Source organism: Struthio camelus, chromosome W (genome assembly GCF_040807025.1).
Source record: "Struthio camelus isolate bStrCam1 chromosome W, bStrCam1.hap1, whole genome shotgun sequence".
NCBI classification, from domain to species: domain Eukaryota; kingdom Metazoa; phylum Chordata; class Aves; order Struthioniformes; family Struthionidae; genus Struthio; species Struthio camelus.
The window spans coordinates 20,105,560-20,128,104 of NC_090981.1; the positions used below are offsets into that span (position 1 = coordinate 20,105,560).

General features: G+C 38.9%; 1 long non-coding RNA gene across 1 annotated transcript in view; it reads left to right on the plus strand.

The window, feature by feature from the left end:
• The first annotated feature begins 7,780 nt into the window (after window positions 1-7,780).
• The window catches only part of LOC138064230 (uncharacterized), a 34,878-nt gene continuing 20,113 nt past the window's right edge, over window positions 7,781-22,545 (plus strand). The window contains exons 1-3 of the long non-coding RNA XR_011137508.1: window positions 7,781-8,076; window positions 8,440-8,648; window positions 9,435-9,525. This is a non-coding gene — a long non-coding RNA (uncharacterized lncRNA). The remainder of the gene's footprint in view (window positions 8,077-8,439; window positions 8,649-9,434; window positions 9,526-22,545) is intronic.

Here is a 22,545-nt window from a genome sequence, read left to right on the forward strand (position 1 = left end):
TGACTGTGAACTGTGACGAAACCAAGCTGTAAATGCTGCAATCTGTTACCTGGGTGGAATTACTGCGTGTGTAAAATCACAGGCTACCTAGTCTTCTGGGACTTCATTCCTTCAAGAAGCAAAAGCATATGCATAAAAACTAGTCACCTAGGACCAATGAGAAAGGACCGCCTGTGCACAGAAGGCAGATTAGGTCAGGCCTGATGACTTTATGACAGCTGTTTCAATGCATGTTATTTAAGAGAAAAATGCCAGTTTAGTGCTTTGGAAAAATAGCCATGTTAAGCCTGTGCTGTATGATGAGTACAATAGGGTAACAACAGCGTTAGCAAAGATAGATTTAAATTTCTTTAAGAGTTCACTCTTTCTATAAATCTTCGGGTATTGTATCATCCTCATAAACATTACTGGAGCCTTTCGGTAAGACGTTTGCTCGGAATGGGGTTTGTCACCTGTGGTGCATGTGGACTGCCTTCCAGCCAGGGAGACAACTGAGTAGAGGGTAATGTTCTGCAGGAAGCTGCTTTCCAATTTGGACAAAAAAGGAAGGAAGTCTTGAGATGCCCTCAACAAAACTATCTCCTGCACAGATGAGCTTCAACCTTAGAGTAAGCACTGCTGTGCCAAATGAAGGAATGCAGATATTGATACGCTGCATCCATACGATACTATTTATATATAGTATTTTATAGTATATGCCCATAGTATCCACACTGTACTATTGTAATCAATGTGGATGTTGATTAAGAACAAGATACTTGATGTGATTTGACAGACCAGCGTAAAGAGATGAGGGCAGAGCTGTTGTTACCAAGCTGTGCCACATATTCTGTGGCAGATGGACTACATCTATAGCAAGATCTACCTAAGTCTCATACCTGCATGCCTGAGTATGTTTGGTCTCCATATATGATAGAACAAGAGGTGGATGAATGTTATGTTCGTAATCGCATTTTGACATTGAGGTCTGAGATCATTGTTGATGCTTTCACACTCCTGGTTTACTTCAGAAACGATCCCATTAAAATCAGTGAGCGTATTATCCATGTATGGTATGGTGTGATCCAAGGGAATGGAATTGGGTGATACAGGTGCGATTTTCTGTGATGGCAGCAGAGAAATGTGTGTGGCAGTCCACTTGGTCCTGAAAAAGAGAGCCCCAAGGCCACTAGCAGGTACCCGGGACAAGAGAGGGTCTTCAGTTTTTTGCTTGAAGGAAGAGGAAGGGTTTTAACATGCAGATTCTTATCTACTTGTGATAGATACTGTGTCTGATAGGATCTGCAGGCGCTGGATTACAATTACTCTGCTTGCTAATTCCCTATTGCACAATCACGGCTGTAATTCCTTGGCGCTCATGTGGCAGAGATGGTAGGAGGTCTGTTCAAAATCTCTTACCCTCCTGTGTGTGCTCTGTCTCTCCATTCTGGCATGAAAGAGAGCTAATCCTCCAGCAGCCACGTTAAAAAGAAAAATCCCAGACCTCTTCCAAGAAAACTGTTAGGGCCTAAGTTTGGGACTGTTAGCATGGTCTAGAATAGCTTGAAAATCGTGCAATTTTTCGATGTGTTTTATTCTATATATACAGCTCGTGCCATTTTGTCTCAGGAAGATGAGAGGTTTGAGTGCTATGAAAAATGAGACCAAGGCCCAGATTCTCCTTAATTTTGTGTCTGATATGAACATTTGCACCTCTGTCTACAGAGTGTGAAGGAGATGTACCATGTTACCTGCTGAGTGTGGTAATGTTTTATTCCTGTATTGTAATAATATAGGTATCTATGAACAGTGAAAGGCAAAAAAATTGCAGCGTTGCCGGTTCTTGTGATGTAATTGTGAGTTTCATGCTTTTTGTTTTTTCTCATCATGCCAAAAGTGAGAAGCTTTTTAAACCTTATAATTATAGAAGGAAGTTTGAAAACAGATGCTAGAAACAGACATGAAGTTATGTTCAGATCTCCTTCTAGCCACATACAATGTAATATCATCTAGCTATATGATTAATTTAGGATTAACAGTTTGCTCAAAGGATAAAATGCTCCCTTGGATTTATTTTTTATGATGGATATTTGTAGAGCATAAAATCTGAGCCTGAGGCAATTAAAAGCAAGTCATTGAATTATATTCCTAGTGTTTTCTTTTACAGGTTTTTATTTTAATTTGCCTCTGCTTCTACCATCTTTCTGTTTCTGGCATGGCTGCCTACTCAGTGTTTGTTTGCGATCATTCGGTTGGGCTCCAGTCAGTCCTGAAAAACCCTTCTCCATATGTTTAAAGTTAAATCATGTGCATATGTATTTAGACACCAAGTGTGGAGATACTACTTGGTGTGAGTAAAGAGTGCAGAAGCTGTACTTTACCTACCAATTATGTAATATAGAGCTTTATAGAAAAAAAATACCCTTATGAATCTGGTATAAATGAGTAACACCAATTATGACAATCAGAATCCCTCAAATACAAGTTTTTAGGGAGTCAGAAGCTCTCAAATATACAGTATTCTATTTATATAGAATACTTTCATGTAAATCTCTTTTGGGTGCTGCTTCTGTTTTCGGTTTTAGTTTTTTAAAGGGGCGGTAACTCTTCATTTGCACCACATGCCTTTCCAAGGCAGCATAACTGATCTGTTCCCCTTTGCAATGTTCCCTATTTTATATTCTCTTCAGCTCCTTCCCTTTTTTCCCAGCACTCCCAATAAATTCTTTATTCCAGAATTATTTTCTCAGAAGCTTCCTGACTTATTGTTTCTGTTTTAAGGAAATCCATAAAAAGATAATTGGTGCAGACATTGCTCATTTCAGTTTACAGTGTTACGACCTAACTTGAACAACGCTCATTTTACCGAGAGGTATGTGGGTTAAATCCAAAATTCAGGAGAAAGGAAGCCGTTACATTTTTGTTTTAGGAAAAGATATTGAAATGCCCCATATTGTAGCTTGTCAATTGAGACTGTGAATTTTCAGTAGCTGGGGCTTTTACCCTCAGTGAATAAATGCCTCAGGATAAGAGGTCAAGGACAAAGACCTCCCTCAGCTGTCAATATTCAGGCAATTGATCTTCTCATTGTATTTAATCTCACCAGTCACTTCCCTTCCTTTCCTCTGCCTTCCCTCCTGCCTCTCTGCCCCCTTCCCCCCGCTCTACTTAGAGCAACTAAATGTCCTGGCTGCCAGCAGTGCTTAGTGTAAGTGTAATATTACATGAATCAAAGGCCCTTTAGGCCATGATATAGACTGGTAATTTATTACTGAAGAACAGAGGCTTTTTTGAAATTTCCTTTAGTTGAGGCAGATCACTGTGAATTAACTAGGCAAGAGGGCAGCAGGTGCTCTCATTAAATTTACAGTCACTGGCAGCAGATAGGAAAGTATTTAAAAAAGGGACATGCAGCTGCACCGACACACGTAATAGCAACCATGCGCCGGCACGCAGGATGCAGCAGGGCGGCCGCAGGCTTTCGGTCGCCGCGCTCGAGCCGCGTCACGTGTTCACCCCCAAGGACTGCTAGTCCTTATTGTGAGGCCCCTAAAATGGCAAATAGCTGGCGCTAGACGTCCGTATGGCGCGCAAGAAAGCGAAGTGCCTTGCGGAGCTGGGCTTGGTCAGCTCTCCCAGCCCAAGCGGCCTCCAGCTTCGGGGAAGCGCGGAGGCTGAGGGCAGCTTCGGGGATGAGACGTTTCTCCGCTCACCCATTCGCGCCTGGAAAGTTATAGCTCCAGCAGACCTCTTCGTCTGTTTTCTTGGCTCAGTTTCTTCTGCTGTCAGATAGTGTTTTGTGTATAGCAGGTATTTGAAACCACGGAAGTGCTATTTTCTGCAAAGCCAAACATGTATTTTCCTTAAAGGAAAGGAAATTCCATGCAAAGCTGCTTCCAGGGCAGTAATGATACCTTCTCAGTTTACCTTTGGAAGCGCTTATTACCAAAAATAGCATGGAAATGCTTATTTTGTCCTCTGAACTTTGCTTGGAGAAACGTTTGCAAAAGCAGCTCTTGGCATTGATCCAAAGCTCGTTTAAGTCAAGACTTCCATTGACTTTGCTAAGTTTTACATCTGGCCTTTAATACCTGGTTTTAGCTTGAGAAGTCTGTGCTTTGTTTTCATTAATTTCCGTGGAAGTTGCACACACATGTCCAAAGCCACTATATTGACCAGAGTATTATGCCTTGTTATCTGAATTCAATACGCTCCCTCAGTGCAAATCTACTGAAGAGATATAGCACTGTCTACTTTAAGCGCCTTGTACTTTGGGTACTGTTATGCAGTGTATGTGGCTTGTATACTGCATATTGTTTTAAAATTGTACTTGTTTTTTCCTATGCTTCCTTTCAAAATATTTTAACTCAGAGATGAAAAAAATGAGTTTAATTAGAGAAAGTCTAAATTATGCAATTTATCATGAGTCGCTACAGGGAAATAGCCTTTTAGCATTAACAGACATTTTACATTTGCTTCTCTGTGACCAGAAATTAGCATTCTGGCCTTTTTGTTATTTTTGAGAGCAAGAAAATAACATAAACAATTAAATGTAGATTCAAGTTTTCCATTCTTTCTAAGCTTAAAAAATAAAGAAGCCTCTTATTGTGCTTTCTGGTATGTCTGACCTTTAAAGCAAATACAAAGAAGAAAATACTGCTACAATATTTTGTCTAAGTGTAAACTGCCTTTCAGGATTACAAATCACCAAAGACAAATACAGGCATCTGCACAAGGCCTGAGGAAGATGTTTCTTCTCTCGTTTCCTATTTACAGTTTCACTGGGTTCATAAAATGGTCAGATGCTACAGAGCCATGAACAAACTATGCTGCTTTTAATAGAGCCATTTATCTGCTCTTTGAGAAGGTTAGTGTGCAATCCCTAGAGACATTTCTCAGATAATCAGAATAAAATGAACGCTACTTGAGCACCTGTAATCAAATTACCCTTTATTCCCTAAACTCTTGTCAGACTCTGAAATCTTGTCGTTTCCTAGGCAGGCATTTTAGGGTTCCCAGTAGCGCAGTGCTGGGACTTTCTTTCTCCTCTTTCTTTTTCCCCATTTCCCATCCATCATTACTTGGGGAAAAAACCAAAAACAACCAGCCAAACAGAAGCCCCTGTCAGGATGCAAACCTGAGCGTTTTGGAGGGATTAAGCATGCTGCCAGCTGTTCCTCTGCAGCTGCCTCAACCCTGTCTGCAGCGGTGGTGGAACAAGGCCAAAGTATTATATATATCTTTTTTTGATGTGCCATGCTGTTTCAGGCTTGGCTGTTCCCAGATAACTGTCTCAGCAAGACTGAGACATCTATTAAAAAAAAAAAAAGATTAGTTTCAGGGAAGAAAAATAATAGGTGCACGTGTGTATGTATGTATTAAACCCTCTCATAGTTCAAATAAAAGCAAAACTCATTCTGTGCAACGTAGCTGATTCTCACTGAATTACAGCAGACATGAATTTGGTCCAGTGTCTTCAGACAGAACTGTGAAAATTCAGCAGTTTTAATTCAAGATATATTAAATGGATATTCTAAGCTTGTTATATGTGCATTTATGAACGAGGAGGGCCTTTGTTGCTAAACTCTGATATATTTTTCTCTTTTCTTCAGGGTCTGGAGTTTGGTTCTGTCTCGTCATACTAAAAAGCCCTAGTTGTGATACTTGGATCCATCTCCCAGATAGGGAAGCAGAAAGAATATTTTGCACAAAACTCATGGGTTGTTCAAGTTGGAATCCTGTTTAGATGTCTGTTGTTGTCCCTCTGAAGATGAATTCATCTAACTTGTCAATTATATCCTTAACTAATATTATTGCCAATAAATTTCCTAGACTACTAGGAAAAAAGCCAACAGAACAGAGCCAAAATACCATTAGGTTAAAAAAAAAAAAAGGCAAATTCTTGCTGAATTGTAAGCGATGGTTGAAAAGTTAGTGCATGACCATGTCAGATGGTCACATCAGAATGTCTTTTCACAGATTTCCGATGAGATGTGATGCCAATCTGAGAAATATTGACCGAACCTTTTATTCTAATCTCACTTCCTGTAATCTGTCAGCATAGGGCCCCCAAAAGCTTACGCTAACTGTATCTTTATGATGTAAAACACTCTCCTGTCTCAGGTGAAACTAATCAAAAAGATTCAGTCCAAAAGGACTTCTCCATCTGCCCCCACTTTCTGCGAGGATAGGCTGTTATACATGTTTAGAAAAAAGAGGAAGGAGTTGCTTGCTAGGAGTGGCTCTTATTAGCTAATACCTTTGAATTTATTGTAGAAAAATCTGGAAATGAACTCTTTCTCCCTATAAAGGACGTAGGGAAAGTATCTTGATTTTAGAACATCTTATTAAGACATGGTGTCTTGTGTGCTTCAAGAAAAATTGCATGGAAATGCCTCACATGACTTGAAAATCATGATGTAAAATAGGAATTGCTGAATGCTAGAGAATGGCATAAAATGCCCAAATCAATCACCTTAATACTGAAAATTTAAAAAATCAGTTTGATTTCATCATTTTAGAGCATGCTTTCTAAGTCAGGTTTTATAGGAAGTCACAAGATCAAAAATGTGATCCAACAGTTTCTGATTTGTTGTCTTTTTTTTTCCTTTTTATAAATAAATCCATCTTTAAACTTTGAGATGCATTCTATAAATCAAGCAGGAGTTGGCGCATATTACCCACAATGAGCTCATTTCCATAACAATGAACTCATTATCTTCATGGCTGTTGAAAATGGATGAGGCCACGCTCATGCCAAAAGCAAATGAGGTCCTACAGTGAGGCCCCTTCTGCTGCGAAGCTGCAGGAAACCTTAGTTTGTTTGTTTTTGAAGACAAAGAGCAAATTTTCCTTTTTCTTTTTCATTCTTGCTACTTTTGGCTGACTCGAGTTCACTTTTTTATGCTCTGGGTACTGCAAGGCAAGTTGAAACAAAGGGGAAAGGCATTCAGAAAAATCTGCATGGTCTTCATTAGGATTGAAATAGTAAGAATCCTTGAGAACACATGCTCAGCCTTAGAACGTAGTTTGATGATTTCGGGGGTTAATAGTAGTTTATGACCAAGGAAATATTTCACCTTGTTAATAACTCTTAAATGTTTATTTTATACAAAGTAATTGGAGCTTAAATTTATTATGTCCTTGATGAGTCACTTGCATTATTGAAAACCTAGACCAATTCTTGAGGCATCCTTCCAAATTTATACAGGAATAACCATTATCAAAATCTGGCACATTTTTTTCACTCCTCTTAGCTGATGTTCCACAGCAGAAAAAAATAATATGTTATCAACGACTTCTCTTCTCTTCAGAGGGTCCAGAAATTTCAGTTGACTAATATTGAGACTCGTCTCTATAATAGCAACAAAAGCTATTGACCCTAAATCTCATCTGATTACCGTGCAAAAATCTGCTCTCAACAATGTCTTGTTACATGCCTGCCTAAACAGAACATTTATCTTTGCAAACTGCATGTAAGATATGTGACATTTAATGCACCTTTACTACAGAAGAGCTCATAATTTTAGCACGTATGTGTCCAAAGGGGTATCTGGTTTACCATCAGTTCAGTTATTTTGTTAATAGACATCACCATGACATTTGTTTTCAGTGCTAAACTCTTCAGATGCTTAACCTAGAAGCGACCAGTTTTACTCATGGTAAACACAATTTCTTTCCAGAGGGCCATATGCTTTCCATTATATTTATCATACAGACCATTTAATTAAAATTTCATTTAAAAGAATCTTTTGGCATGTGCTGTCCCTTTTTTTTGTCCCTCCCTGCAGATGAATGCCCTGCTTTCATGTCTCATTTTTAATGTTTTGCTGAGGAGCAAAAAGGGAATAGATACACCAATAATGAGGTGGGATGCGACTCGACCAAGATTATGAAGCACCAGGTGTTCTCCTATCAGTCCATATCTAGAATGAATATACTGGGACGCAACACCTTTAAGCGCCTTTGATGGATAGCTCCTCAATGCTGTGCTGCCTGGCTGACCTCCAACAAGGTTCTGCTCCACTCATCAGAAGTCGTGATGAAACTTGGTCATTTTAACCGCTGCTGTCCTACATCACCTCTGTCTTGTGTATGGTATGTAACTCTTCTCCTCGCATTAGCCATTCAGAATGTGTATGACATTTATTTATCCTGTTTGGATTTTTGCTACTTAAATTGTGACATTTAATGTTTTTTGAAAAAAATCACAGCATTTTACTTCTAAATTAGGATTAGGGGACAAAGTGACAGTAAAAATCATTATGACTTAATAAAATTTTCTAAGTTGAAATCCTAAAAAATTCTATTTTGGCATTGTTTTAAATCCAATTACAATCAAAAAATGTAAGCATATCTATTACATTAAAAAAAGCATAATTTAAAGGTATAAACCATCAAAGTAAGTTAATTATATGAATTCCTTATGTTGTTTTTTTTTATGTTATTTTTATGTACCAGCTTAAACGTAGAAAAGTCCTAAAGCATTGGACCCAGCAGTGTTGGGATTCTGTATCCACCATTGTCTCTGAAATGCAGTGTGCAAACCATTTTGTGGCATCAAGAGTGTGTGGGCAAGAAAGCAGAGACTTAGCTTCTCCAGTTGAAACTCAAGGCAGGATTTATGCTTTCATCCAGGAACCTAAAAATAGTCCTATTCATGTATTCAGGTGAGTAGGTTGTATTACTAGAAACCAAAAGTGTAAGAAATGTAGGATTCAGTGGAACAAAATATGCATATTTGCCAGATATAAAAGGAGATGGGCAATGAGGGAGATGATGATGGCATTTTGTCTTGAAGCGTTTACCAATACCTTAAAGACAGCTTTATCATCAGGGGACCAAAATGAGTTGTTCAATCACCATGTTGCCTCAACTCTTTTATGCTTTCCCCAGAACCTTAAAAAATACAAATTAATTAAAAAATACAATTAAATAAACCAGTGGCTGACACACTAGTCATGTTAGGAAGGTTTGAATAGTTGATGCTGAGATGCACCAAATTATGTGGTTTATATATATATATTTTTTAATATGTACTTTAAATAGACACCATGTGTCACTGTCTTGCTCTAACCCAAATACATTTTTGGATGTGTTAAACCGCATAATTTTCAGTTTTTCAACTCAGTGTAGATGGCCAAGAAGTATTTGTCTAAAATGGATAACCAGTTAATCCTTTCCATTGTGACAGAACTGGTGTTATGCTCTTTTTGGAGTGATTTTGTCAGTGAAGGAAAAAGAAAACAAAAAAATCTGTGTTATAATATCCTGTCTCGAGAGGACTCTGATGAAAGGAAAAACATAGTTTCTTGGTTTTCACTGGGACTTCAGCTGAAACTTTCTAACAAAAGTGAGAAGGTGATTACTACCTTAATGTTAGGTGTTTTTACTGGCCTACAGTTCTTTCATGATGACACCAGTTTGAATGACTGATTATTATTTCAATATGACAGACGAGCTTGAAAACTTCTGCTTTAAACAGTGTTTGCACAGAGCACGGCTTTGACACGAAGACTGAGATGCTGCTTCTCTCTGTGAAGACCGGTGAGTACTTGGACCCCTCTGTGTCTTTGCAGTCCAGGTGAAGGCATTCACCTGTTAAATGCCTGTCAGATCTTGTGCAATATATGCTTGTATATGTAATGAAAGACACCCGTGCATATTTTAGTCTGTGCTTTAAAAAAATACATTGCTGTTAAGTAATCCTTTCTGAGAAAGACGATATTTTCCTTGGGATTGTGGAAGACTCATCTAACGCACACCGATACATTGAGTAAAAGAATACATTGTATTTAAGTAATCCTTTCTGAGAAAGATGATATTTTCCTTGGGATTGTGGAAGACTCATCTAATGCACACTGATATATTGAGTGAAGGGCTCAATGGGCATTGCAGGTGGGGTAAGTATAATTCAGCCATGGCGAGAGATTGGCTCGCCTCTAGTCCTGCTGAAGTGGAGGTGTTTTAGGGGGCTGTTCTGTTATCTTTGGGTTTTATTGTCCTTTTTCTTCCCTGGGGTTGTGAATAATTCTCTGCAAATTGAGTAGTAAGTGTACGCTCTACAACCAGTTCCTCTCCTGTGTTTGCACTGGATGCATACATGCACGGGTTTGCTGAAATGTATGCAGCTAGCCAAGATTTATCCAGTCAACACAAGGTATTGTCTTCTGAATATACAGATGTGTTCAGAAGGAAATAGTTTGTTAAGGTGGTTGAGGTATCTGGATTGTAGTTCTAGTTATGTATGTCCCTCTCTCTGCCTCTTCTTTTTTCTTTTTTTTTTTTCTTTCCGTGTTGCTCCTTCTATCTCTGTCAGCTGCAATATGCCTGGTAGGTAGTCCTGGAGGTAGATGCAAGTCTTGCATGTTTGCTGTACACATAAGTGAGGTACCAGCCTGTTAAAGCCTCCTGTGGCTTTAACAGAATCCCAGAAACTTTAACCACTCCTCCTGCTTTTTTAGTTTTTTTTCCTTTTTTTCTTCCACCCCCCACGATCCCATTCGGTTGGTGTGGTGTCATAACAATATAATGTGACTGAATGCTTGCTCTTTTTTACATAGTCACCGCAGGTTGGTTTTTCTAAAGAAAAGGAGCAAACTTTTTTTGCTCTGTCTAGGATGCTCAGTGAAGCAGTTTATATATAAATAAAGTTATTCACTTGCCAGCAGGGTGAACAGCAGTCCGTAAAAGTAAGAGCGTGCACAGGAAAGGTCCGTTCTTAGTTTTATCTGAGGCCTGTTGCAGGTTGCTTTGCGTTTTAAGATATTTTTCCAGCTTGGTCTATATTCTCCCACATGAATCTTAGTTGCTCACTAGTTCCCTGATACCTTTGATTATGTTTGGCCTTTGTACAGCGTCTGTAGTGTTCCAGTTGCAGACACCTATTCCAGATTAGATTTGACATCTTTTCTGAGAGAGTTTCAGTTCTCAGTGAATGTCTCTCTATATATACAATACTCTTCTGTACACTCATTTCATCTTAATAGTATCAGTGCGTTGAGGAAGCAGATGGAGCTCTTCCTATAGTGTCTGCCCGCTCTGACAGAATGATGGAAGTGAGACCTTTATCATAAACGTAGTGTATTTCTTATAAAGATAGAAAGTAAACCTTGATGTTTTATTTCCCCTCAAATTATTTCTAGTCCCTGCCTTGAAGTTGGCATACAATTGCTTTGATTAATGCTTTTTATCGGATTGAGGATCCTATATTCTTGTTCAGTAGCCATATTTCTAGGCTGCAAAACTGTTTTGTTGTCAACTATGTGCATAAACGCACAGAAAATAGGACTTGCATTCTAGTCTGGTCTGTGCCCCAAGTCAGATTATACCAGTCTGTTTCTAAAACTTTCCAGTGATGGGTATTTGACAACCTCCCCAGGCAATCTGTTCTAGTACTTCACCTTCCTTACCCTTAGGAAGCTTTTCCTAATCTAATCTGACGCTCCCTTATGCAATTTAAGTCCATTGCCTCTTGTTCTGACTGCCATTGATGTGGAGAACAAGTTATTTTCTTCCTTTCTGTACCCGTTTTTTATATATTTGAACATTGCTACTGTGCTCCCTATCAGTTTTATCTTCTTTGAGCTAAGCAATCCCAGTTCTTTTAACCTTTCCTCATGGTTCATGTTTTCTAGACGTCTGCTTATTCTAGTTTGCTCTCCTCTGGACTTCCATAGTTTCTTCTTGATATTTTGTGTCATTTTGTTCTGTTTTTCCATAAGAAGAGGCCGAGGAAGCTGGGTTTGTTCCTGGCTTCAGCTAGCTCTTCTTAGAGGTGCCCAGTGGAGGAAAGTGAGGCAATGGTCACAGGTAGCAACAAAGGACATTTTAGCTGGATATAACCAGTAAAAGTGGTCAAGCACTGCAACGGGCTCTGAGAGGCTGTGAAAGCTCTGTCTTTGGAGATTTTCAAAACTCAGCTGGACAGGACCTTGAGTAACCCAACCTAACTTTGCAGCTGGCATTGCTTTGAGCAGAACATTTGACTTAATGGCCTCCAGAGGTCCTTTCCAGCCTAACTTACTCTGTGATTCCGTGTTGCCTAAAACTTATCATGATACACTCTGCATCGGTAATAGGGGAGAAGATAACTGATTAATTCTGTAGTTATAAATTATAGTTTTGTTATGTATCTGCAAATTTTGTTCGTCTTTTTTTTTTTTGTGACTTTATTGACTGATGTTCACTTTATGAATCACTATAACCTCCAGACTGTTTTCCATAGAACTGCTACCCAGTAGGTTCTTCATTTTCTGTTTATTCAGTAGATTATTCCTACTTAACCCTGTTAAAGTCTCCTTACTTGATTGCATCCCTCTTTCTTTTTTCTTTTATCCAGTTTATGAGGATCATTTTGAATTCTAACTCTGCCCTCAAGAATGCTTATAGCCCCTCCCACCTTGCTTAGTATTTGGTAAAATTAATAAGCATCCTTTCCCATCTAGGTGATTAATAAAAATGTTAATATTACAGAAGCAAAATACATGCCTTCAGATTTGATAAGTCCCTTCTTTAAGATGGTTAACCATTGATAACTACTGTCTGAATACAGCTTTATAATCAGTTTTACATCTACTTTAAGTAATTTCATCTATACATGTTTTGCTAGCTTGCTTATGAGCCTGTCAGACGAGACAGAGTCAAAGGCCTTACTTAATTAAAAAGATGACATCTTCTGCTTCTGCTCTATCCATAAGGTACATTATTCTGTCACAGAAAGAAATTAGATTGGTTTGACATAATTTGTTCCTGACAAATCCTTGCTGACTGTTGTTCTTCCCTTTCTTTTTTTTTTGATGGTATTTTCTGATGATGTTGGCAAAATATTTGACTGTTTCAAGATTTTTTTTTCCTCAGAACTGAAGCTACATGTCTGCACTAAAATTTTCACAAAGTCCTTTTTCTTTGTAAAGATACCCATATTTGCTTTTTCCAGTTTATTGGTTCCTTTTCTGTCTTCTACGATTTCTTGAAGATCCTAGATGACACTGCTTCTCTGAAAACCCAGGAGGGTGACACACAGCAGGACTACCTGATTAGAAGACTTTAGGTTTTCAAATAATCTGTAATCTACTTTTTGTTGCCTTAATTTTTATCCCAGAAGGCTCTGTCGTGAAGACTGAAGCAAAAAAGCAGTAAACTGTTTTTCTCAGCATGATCTCTTTCTGCTCGTTCCTCCAATGAGTAAGGGACCAATGCCCTCAATGGTCCCTTTCTTGCTAGTAATCTACAAAAAGCAGCATTTCTTGGTGCTTTGCTAGTTATTTTATGCCATAACCTTTCTGATTGCCACTGTGCCCAGTGGTCTCATCGAGTTTTCATTTTCAAGTTGCTTCTGTGAGAGGCTGTAGAGTGATACAACCTGTTTGTGTATAGCGTGTTGTGTCCGCAGCACTGTTTGTGCACCCCCAGAGTACGCAGCGGAGAGGGGAGCAGCTTGCTGAAGTCTATCTCCTAGGTGCTACATTATCTTTATGTTGTTCTTCTCCCTCTTTCCCTTGCAAGACTGAGGAGCAGTGTTCATTTCCAGGCAGTCATCCATGGCATCTTCTGTTTTCTTTTTCATCAGTGGTTTCTCTCTATTAGACTCAAGTCTATACGATCATTCTCTTTAGTGGTTTTTCCTCACCTTCTCTGTACTAATATCCATTTTTGAAATCCTGCAGTTGTGATGATTCCACTAATTGCTTTATTCGTCTGAACTTGTTGCTTGTTGGGCTCTCGAGTTGTGTCTTAATTGTTATCAGACTGTCATCAGGTCTATGTTCCCCCAAAGCAAGGACTTGCTTGCATCCTTAGCATGCATATAACACTTTCTGTCTACTCACACCAGTTTTCCTAAGAAGTATGTCTTAGTTAAATTGCAGATTTAATTACAAATGAATACTTAGGTCTCTTCTTGATTGTTTCCCCTTCTTCTTTTATTAATAGACAGAAATCTGAAGCATTTGAGTCAGTGAGTCAGTTCATAACTTATTTCCTTTCTATGATGTTGTTATGAATAACTTTATCCTTCTTACTTTATGGGTCTTTACCCAGATTATTACACTTCCCAGCCGGTCACAGCTGAAGCCTCCCTTGTATAAAGCTTGTGAATGGCATGCAAAGATGTTGTAACCCCTTTTTCACGACGTGGAATCCATCCTCTGTCAATGGCTCATGGAGCATCTTCCTAAAGCCAAGGAAACTAAAGCCCTCCTGGTGAACCATCTGTGCAACCATACTTTCATCTGCAGGATGAATCTGTCCTGGCCTGATCCTTTGACCCTTGATGGAGGGATTAATGAAAATACCATCTGAGCCTCTGACTCTCTCACCCTTGCTCTGAGGCTCGTTGTCACTTTTGATGTGTTTAGAGGCATTCTTGGTGGTATCGTCAGCATTCAGGCCCTTTGTTATATCACTTCTACTTCAGTAGCGTGTGCTATTGAATAGCCATTTGGAGGGACTACTAGAGGATTTTCAAAAGTCCTCCTTAAGAATTTGCCATTAGTCTTTGTTCAAATAATCATCTGTCCTTGGGTATACTGCAAAATCTTTTTTTACATGCAAACACCATTGCAAGGCATTCTTTTTTAGTCGGGGCAAGTTCATGCTCCATTGGTGCAAGAGTCCTTCATTAAAGAAGCAGGACTGTCTCTTGTCTAGCACTTGTCTCTTACGCTCTGTCTCACTACCATCACACGACAGCTAGCTTGTTCACATCATAAAATGTCAGGATGTGATAACCATCAGTGCTACGGTAAGTAGGCTGGCTGTCTAGTGGAGAAATTTGTTCTCACCTCAGAACCTGGAAAAAAGTTATTTGACTTGAGTAATGAAAATAATGGCTTGATAGTCATTGAATTGATTTGATTCTTTAGACATGCACCTCAGGGAAGTTAAAACACAGAGAGGTCGTAAAGTGTCCCAGGGATGATACTGTACTTACTTTTAAATTTTTTCTTTTTTTTTAATCAGTTATATTTATTTCCTGGCTGTAGCAAACAAATGTGAGAATGGCAATGATATGTTGTATCTACCTGCAAGTGTCCTTATGTTGCAAGGAGTTGAGTCTGTTTTTTTGCCAATATTTTTCTTTGGTACTAAGTAACTAGTAACCAGATTTAGAATAATTTTTCTGTGTGAATATTTCTCCAGTGATGATAATGATATCAGGAAGTAGGCTTTACCTAATTAAGTATTAAGGTTGGATTCAGCTAAGGCACTTGGACCAAGAGAAAGACTTTTCACTTTAAAGTCTAGACACTTTTCTTCAGCGTTTCCTTAATGGAACATTTGATTTCAGAAATGCCAATATTTTTATTTTTAAAAACTGCAACAAACTTTTTCACTTAAAATTCACTATGATGTTTTTTGTTTTAAGGTAATTTAAAATGTTAAACATAATGGATAATTTAGTTTTGGGTCAGATAGAGTATTAATTTCTTCTTAATAAAATTACAAATTACAGACAACTTAATAGAGACGGATGCAGAAGAAAGCCCAAGTTATCATCTTTGAGGATAGATATATGATGTAAAGTAGAAAGATCTGATCTTTTTTAAGATGTTCTGTGGGAGGAATGGTTAATCAGGTTAGGTGAATCCTCTGTGTTAAAAAAGGAACCAGTTGGGCTAGGTTAGTCAAGAGGACATGAGGCTAGCAAAAAAGGGGAACTGGAAAGGGAAGGCCTGAGGTAGCTGAATTCTAAATAACATAAATGTACTCAGAAAAAAATTAACTTGCTGTATCGAAGTGTGGTGGAGAGACCTGCAGGGCAGGGATGATGAAATCAGGGGCTCTGAGCACTGTAACTGGATAGGCGAGAGGGGAAAGGCGGCAGCCATCTGTCAGAAACGGCATTGCTTGTTGTGAGGTGACTGTCAATTTTGTCGCAAATGATGCTGAATAGTGTGGGAGCGAAGTCCTAGTAAAGCACAAGAGAGCAGATACCCAATAATATGCTACAAGCCACTAAATCACACTGGAGAACAAGATGGCAGCATCTGAAGCATCTATCTAGATATAAAAGAAAGAAAGCAAACTGTGTTACTGGGGAAAAAATCAATCTGATTGACGTGTGAGGTCTCATGCAGCCAGAGCAGGAGCATCCCAAGAAGTACTGAAAGGTAGTAATGACAGTTTTCTCACATAAAAATGGTTGCATTCAGCGTGGGCGGGGACTCAGTACTGGTCTTCACCTTGGCAGTCGGAGATCATGACTTTTAAAAAACAATACTTGTCTCAATGTTGCTGTGTATCTATTGTGCAAACAGAATGATGACCAAGCCATTAGAATACTTTTTTTTTTTCAATACAATATCTCTGTATCCTAAAGAGCAAATGTTTCATAATGCTGAAAACAATTTGGAGACAAATCAGCCAAAAATTAATTTGAACAAAAAAATATGAAGGATAAGTAGATCCCGTTACAGGAATATCATACTATGTGCCCCCAAACTGCACTTCTGGAATTAAAACAAGCAGCTGTTTAAGGTACTAACCTTAAGGGGAGCAAAAGTACTAGTTAGAGTAGATAACTGAATATTCAAGTAGTGTATGAGAGAGAGCGAGAGAGAAAAGATGAAAGTAATCAAAATGTATAGAAACTAGTACAGGGAATCAGAGAAAATTGTCTGGAACAGAAGTCGAAAAAAAGTCAAACAATGCGTTTTAAGTCTACAAGGATCAGACTGAATTCTAACGATTGTTTTTATTCCTTACCAAAGAGAAATGATAGGATTGTCAGCCGTAGAGTAGAGGGAAATGTTCAGTACGTGTTCTTATACTGAGACCAGACACTGCACTGCTATCTGATGGTGGTGGTGGTGATGGATTTTTTTTTTTTTCTATTCTACAAGTAACTCTGAAAGATGTTACAGTTAAATCATCAGGTCTAAATTAGTTGAAGAGTTTTTAAATATTCTAAATAAGAGTGCTATAAAGAAGTTAGCTGATGATCTCTCCATTAACGCTGGTTTTCGTTCTGTTTTGAAACATGGGAAATTCCATAGAACTGGAAAAAAACCTAATGTTAAGATAGTATTTTTAAAAGGATGCTTTTGAATGCTGTAAATAATTAGAATCTGTCAAGTAAAATAATAGAATCTTTGATACAGTCCTTTTTATAGATAGTAAAGAATTAATAAAGAACTCAAGGCAAGTAACATTAAAACAAGGAATTTTTAATTCCAGTTGTTTGGAACAGGGTTTTGTTCATGGCCCTGCATTTTTTTAATGCTATTTTATTTATGGTGAGCAAGATATTTTAACAGTCATGATTGGGAAACATGCAGTTGATGCAACTGCTTGGTAAGTGAGAGGATAAACTTTATAAAGTGATCTGGTCATCCGTGCTTATAGGTAGATGAACATTAATGTATGTATATAGTCAATCCATACCGAATACGAAAAGGACAAGTAGTCTTTCCTGGGCAGCAATGCTTACAAATACCTTTTATAAGTAAAAAGATTATGTAGTGGATATTTGTGTCTAGCTGCCAGCAGTTCAAGAAAGATGTAGAGAAACTGCAAAGAGGAGGCATGGGAAAATACTGCTCTTTAAGAAGAAACTCAAAATTCTCAAGCTGATTGATCATAACAGAGAGAGTACTGAAAAGCATTGATACAGGGCTTTTCTGTTTAGTAGGAAAATTTTAAAATTCAGAGTAGAACTGGAAAAAAAAAATTATAAATCAGAACTTTGCTAGGTCACACAGCCAGAGCTACAAACAAGTTAAACCTAGAAAATCATGTTTCCTTCTTAAGCATTTTCTGTGATTTTTATGATTGTTTCAATCACAAAATGTCAGTGATGAGTGAATTCATTTTCTTACAGCCTGGTAACTGCATGTCTTATATGGATACTCTTTTCCCAGATTCTTGATCCTGCTTTTTGTAGATATTCTTCATAACGGGCTTTTGGCAATAGGAAAACTATTTGCGTGCTTTCTGAATTGTACGTGTGCCAATGCTTTTTGTTATCAACACAATTAACTAACAATGGGGCATGTGGCAGTCTTTGCCGCCTGCAACAGCTCTTGCAGTTGCTCTTACTTTGCTTGGCTTTGTGTTGAGCTTGGTTGCGAATTCACATTTTTCCCCTTGTCATCCAAGGAATGTCCAGTTGCAAAACACATCCTCCTCTGCGCCCGTCTGCTCAGGAGACAGGAATTTGTTATGCTGCCATGATTATTGTTTTCCTTCCTTCCTTCCTTTCTTCTTTTCTTTTTTTTTCTTTTTTCTTTTCTCTTTTTTTCCCCCCCTCTCCCTCCTCCACATACTTAGTTTCTGATTTCATGCACCTGCAGGAGCTGGCTCATTGCTGACCCCGTGTTCAGTGTCTCTGAGTACAAAGCGAGAGAGAGTGAGCCAAGACAGTGGGGCATTTCAAGCTTCACTTTTTTCCTTCACGTATTCAGACTCCTCTCATTAAGCGCTTCCTGAAAATATATTTCCCTACTTTTCTAGACATAACTCTATACTAACATTACCTTTACATTTCTATTCCCATGTTGGTAAGTTATCTCTTGTAATCGATGGGACCAGTATATTATACTAATTCACCCTCAAATATGTTTATTCAGGTGCTTTGTAAATAGGTAAATTTTGTTTGTTGAAGAAAAAAATGCAAGATTAAACCTTCATTTTTCCAGTGCGGAAGCATCTCAGTTTTCTTTTTTGATAGTTACAGTATGCCTTTGACCTCAAACAGCAAGACTGAATCTCACTGTGGAACATGATAGGCATTTAGAAGTGCTTCATTGCAAAATACACGTTTTTTAAAAAAAATTGGGGAAGTTCTATGTTACTTTTCCCTTTGAATGTGACTTCCTTTGCCTGAACATGGTTTCAGAGGTGCATCTCCCTGCACGCCATCCTGCTGTACACTTAGAAGCCTGTTTTAAAAGAGGCTTAACTTTGCAGACATGCTGTTTTGTTTCCTTTGGAAGAGTTTGGAGAGATGCTGTCAGCAGATTGGTAGGAAACAAAGCAGCGTGAAGGAGTGAGGGGATAGTTTTGAGCATTGCCAAGAGCTAGTACAGCTTTTGGAATCCCAAGAAAAGTAATTCAGCAGGTTTTGGAATGCAACATTTAAAATTAACATTACAAATCCTTTTCCTATTATTAGTGTTATTATTTCTGTTACTCTTCTCCACTCACTTGCCAGAATCGTTCAGCTTGTGAGAAAGGAATGGAGAAATTTGTCCCAGGAGTCCCTAAAGAAGTTCTTAAGAATTCAGCACTTGGCTTAAAGACTTAGAAATTATGTATTTAAAAGCGGGGGCCAGGCAGCCTTGTTGCAGAATAGCCCTGTTATAAAATTCCCCTTTCTTCAAACTGTTAACATTACATGAGCTATGCCAACAGAAAATAGAGAAAGCAGTCATTTTATTATTAATTAAGTAAAATGTAAATGTTATTTCACATTTCTTCCGTTGTGCAACACCGCCAAACTCTGTCCAGCCTCAGGCAGGGTGCAGAGCTCATGCATTTGAATGATGGAGCTGCATAATGTGCTGTGGGAGCATGAAGTGCACATATATAAACGTGGAAGGAAGAGCCATTTGTAATTAAACACAGCCAAGGGAAAAAGATGGCATGTTTTCTGGGGCTGAAAATGTAGCAAATGCAAGGGAGCGGGTCAATTTAATGGAGCCGGGGGAGCAGACCTTTTGCCATCTGATGTGGCAAGTTTAAAGTTTGCTGAGGGGGACTGAGCTAAAGCTGGCAACCTGGAGGAATCAAGTCCTTTCTGAAATGAGCTTGGCTTAGTGTTATTAATCAAGCATTCAAAAATAGTTTACCAGCTGTGCATGCACCCACATGTGTACGCCAGCAACGGGCTCGTCCCTGTTCTGCGATGTTTGCTTGTTTGCAGCTACAAATTTTATTTTCCGCGCGTTGATGCAGAGCTAGGTAAGGACCGGGCAAGAGAAGTCTTTTCTCTGACCCTTTGTGTGAAAGCTAATCTCAGTCAGGGGTCTCCTGAGCCCCAGGCGTAGGCAATGAACCTCCTGGATTGGAGACGTGGGCAGTGCGTCGGGGCTGTGCTCGGGAGAGGACGGGCCATCACGTGGCGCCTCCGGAAAGCACGCTTTTGTGTTAACAGACACCCCCGGTCCGGCTATTGCTTTACGGACACAGTCTAGCTCTTAATCACTGCACATTACAAGCCTAAATGGGATCATTTCCAGTGCTATACACTAATAATATTTATTAGAAGGCCCAATAAAGCTTTCCACTATAGTCAGGCTCTTATTGTATAGTGTCATTACATAAACAAGCCTTGGAAGACTGTTTCCAGTTACAGACCTTCAGCAGAAGGCTTAATCTGAGAGGCCCAGTAGGGTGCAATTTTAGACTTTTTTTTTTCTGTCTACGTTATAGCAGACTAAATATTGAGGATAATTTGGGGGCTACAGCGTTTCAGCCAAAAACATTCCTTGCAATAAATTATTTCCTTCCCCCCCCCCCATCCCGCTTCACTTTAGAGACTTGGAGGTTTTCATCTTTTCTTTCTCTGTTTTATTCTTGGGTGTCTGTTCCAGCATCAGTTTCCCATATGTCAGAGGCATCTCAGGGTTTATTAGTCAGCCTAGGTCAATTGAGATTTGCTGTATTTGCTTTCATAAAAGCTGTGTGTACTATATACTTCTTGAACTGGAAATCACACAATGCTCCTTATTTGCCTTCAATCACTAGCAGATGCAGAACGGTCAGATCATTTCCCTTTAAATTGACCTAAGGGATTAAAGGAATTCAAAGGAATTTCCAACTAACTAGTGTCTCTGCTTTCCCTGACTTTACTTCTTGAGCCTTCAGGGTCAGAGTCGCTGGTAACTTAATCTGTCTCTCCCTCCCTCCGATTTGTTCACTTCCTTCCTTTTGTTTGCCCCCAGAGCAGCAACTGAGGAGCCAGGCTCAACTCCTGTGTTTTCTGGGCTCCAAATTTTTAAAGCAAACGTTTGTGTAAATCTAGCGGGAAGTGGGCGCTCGGTGAAAGCGCAGAAATCTGAAAACCTCTGTTGCTGCAGCGTGCAACCTTTAATCCGTAGGTATCAAGAGGTGTAAGATTGCACCAAAGGTAAATGGGAAAAGCAAGCCTATTGGCAGTAGCTTAAATTTGCAGCGCAAGGGTCCCAGCTGCCACTGGAAAAACGTGGAGGGATTTGAAGAGGGCTGAAAACTGCTATCAATATAGCAGATAGCGTACTGGGAACAATAAACAAGCACTGGTTTTCGGAGGTCATGAAAGCTGCCCTGAAGGGGAAAGTCAAGAGGTGATGACTCGTGGCAGAAGATGCTAGATGCAACAGGAGAGCGGGGCCGCAATCTGCTTCCAGTGAAAAATGTCTAATGACAGTTCTGCATCTTTTGCTGTTTTTTGTTTCAAAAACTAGTCTGGAGGCCTTGTGCAGATTGTCTTAACTATGAGGGGACAAGAACTTACTTAGCAGGTGGCTGCTTGAAAAGTGGATTTTTTTTTGTAATGCCTCGACCCCTTTTGTGCCCTCTCTGCTGCCATAACTTTGATTTTTCTAGTTTTGGCATCTGCTCTTCATCCAATTACTCATTTTGCCTATGTAGTTGTAGGGCTTGAAAGGGGCTTTCTTTCAATGGCTCTGCTTTTCTCTGCTGACTGCCATCTCTATAAATCAGTGTCCGTTAAAAAAAACCCAACTCTCTAACCAAATTAGTGATCAAAAACTCTAGAAGAGCTTTCTCAGCAGTTGTTCCATGAGGTCATTTCTAATGTAAAGAGTATCGATTATATTAAAAAAAAGAAAGGCATTTAAAAGGTCTGGCAGTGTATCATTGATGTATGAAAGTTAGAAATTCCTAATTGGCTGAAGAAAAAGAATTTCAAAACATGAACCAAATCTTTTTGAGGAAGATGGTGATTTACAACCCGTGTTTGCAAAGAACCTGAAAAAAAATCTTGTCATGCCTAGAACTGCTGTCTTTCTGCCCAATGAATGATGGTCATCCCAACAGAGGTAATTTAAGTGCTCATTTTACCTACTTCATTCCTTATTAAAAAGAGGAAAGCATGAAAAATAGGAGAAAGAGTATTATGCATGATTTTCCTGCAATAATATTTGATTTTTGGATAGTGAGCAGTTGGCACTCAGAGCTATCACTTGTGTTGTGTCTTTGTTGTAAACCAGGTGGCCAAAAAGCCATACGGATGAAGAAATGCTCAGGGTACCTCTGAATCCACCCAAAATAGTTGGGAGTTCTAGGAGTGTTTCCAGCAATTTGGGTATTATTTTAGGGGAAATAGAGAGAAAACTTAGATTATGAATCTGAGAAGCAATATTATAACTGTGATGTAATTTTTTTTGAAGTTCAGTCCTATTTTTACCTGTTTGGTTTCTAGAAAGGAGGAAAGAAGCGTGTTTGAAAACTGCTCTATCAGCATAGCAGCCTTTTAACCATGTGGTTTCTCCTTTTGTGCACTACTTTAGTAAGTGCAAGTGCTATCTCCCATCATTTGTTTCTTTCTGGTGACAAGGAAGAGAGAAATTACTTAAGTAATTATATAAAGTAAATAAAGCCCTAACTACTATGGGAAAGATG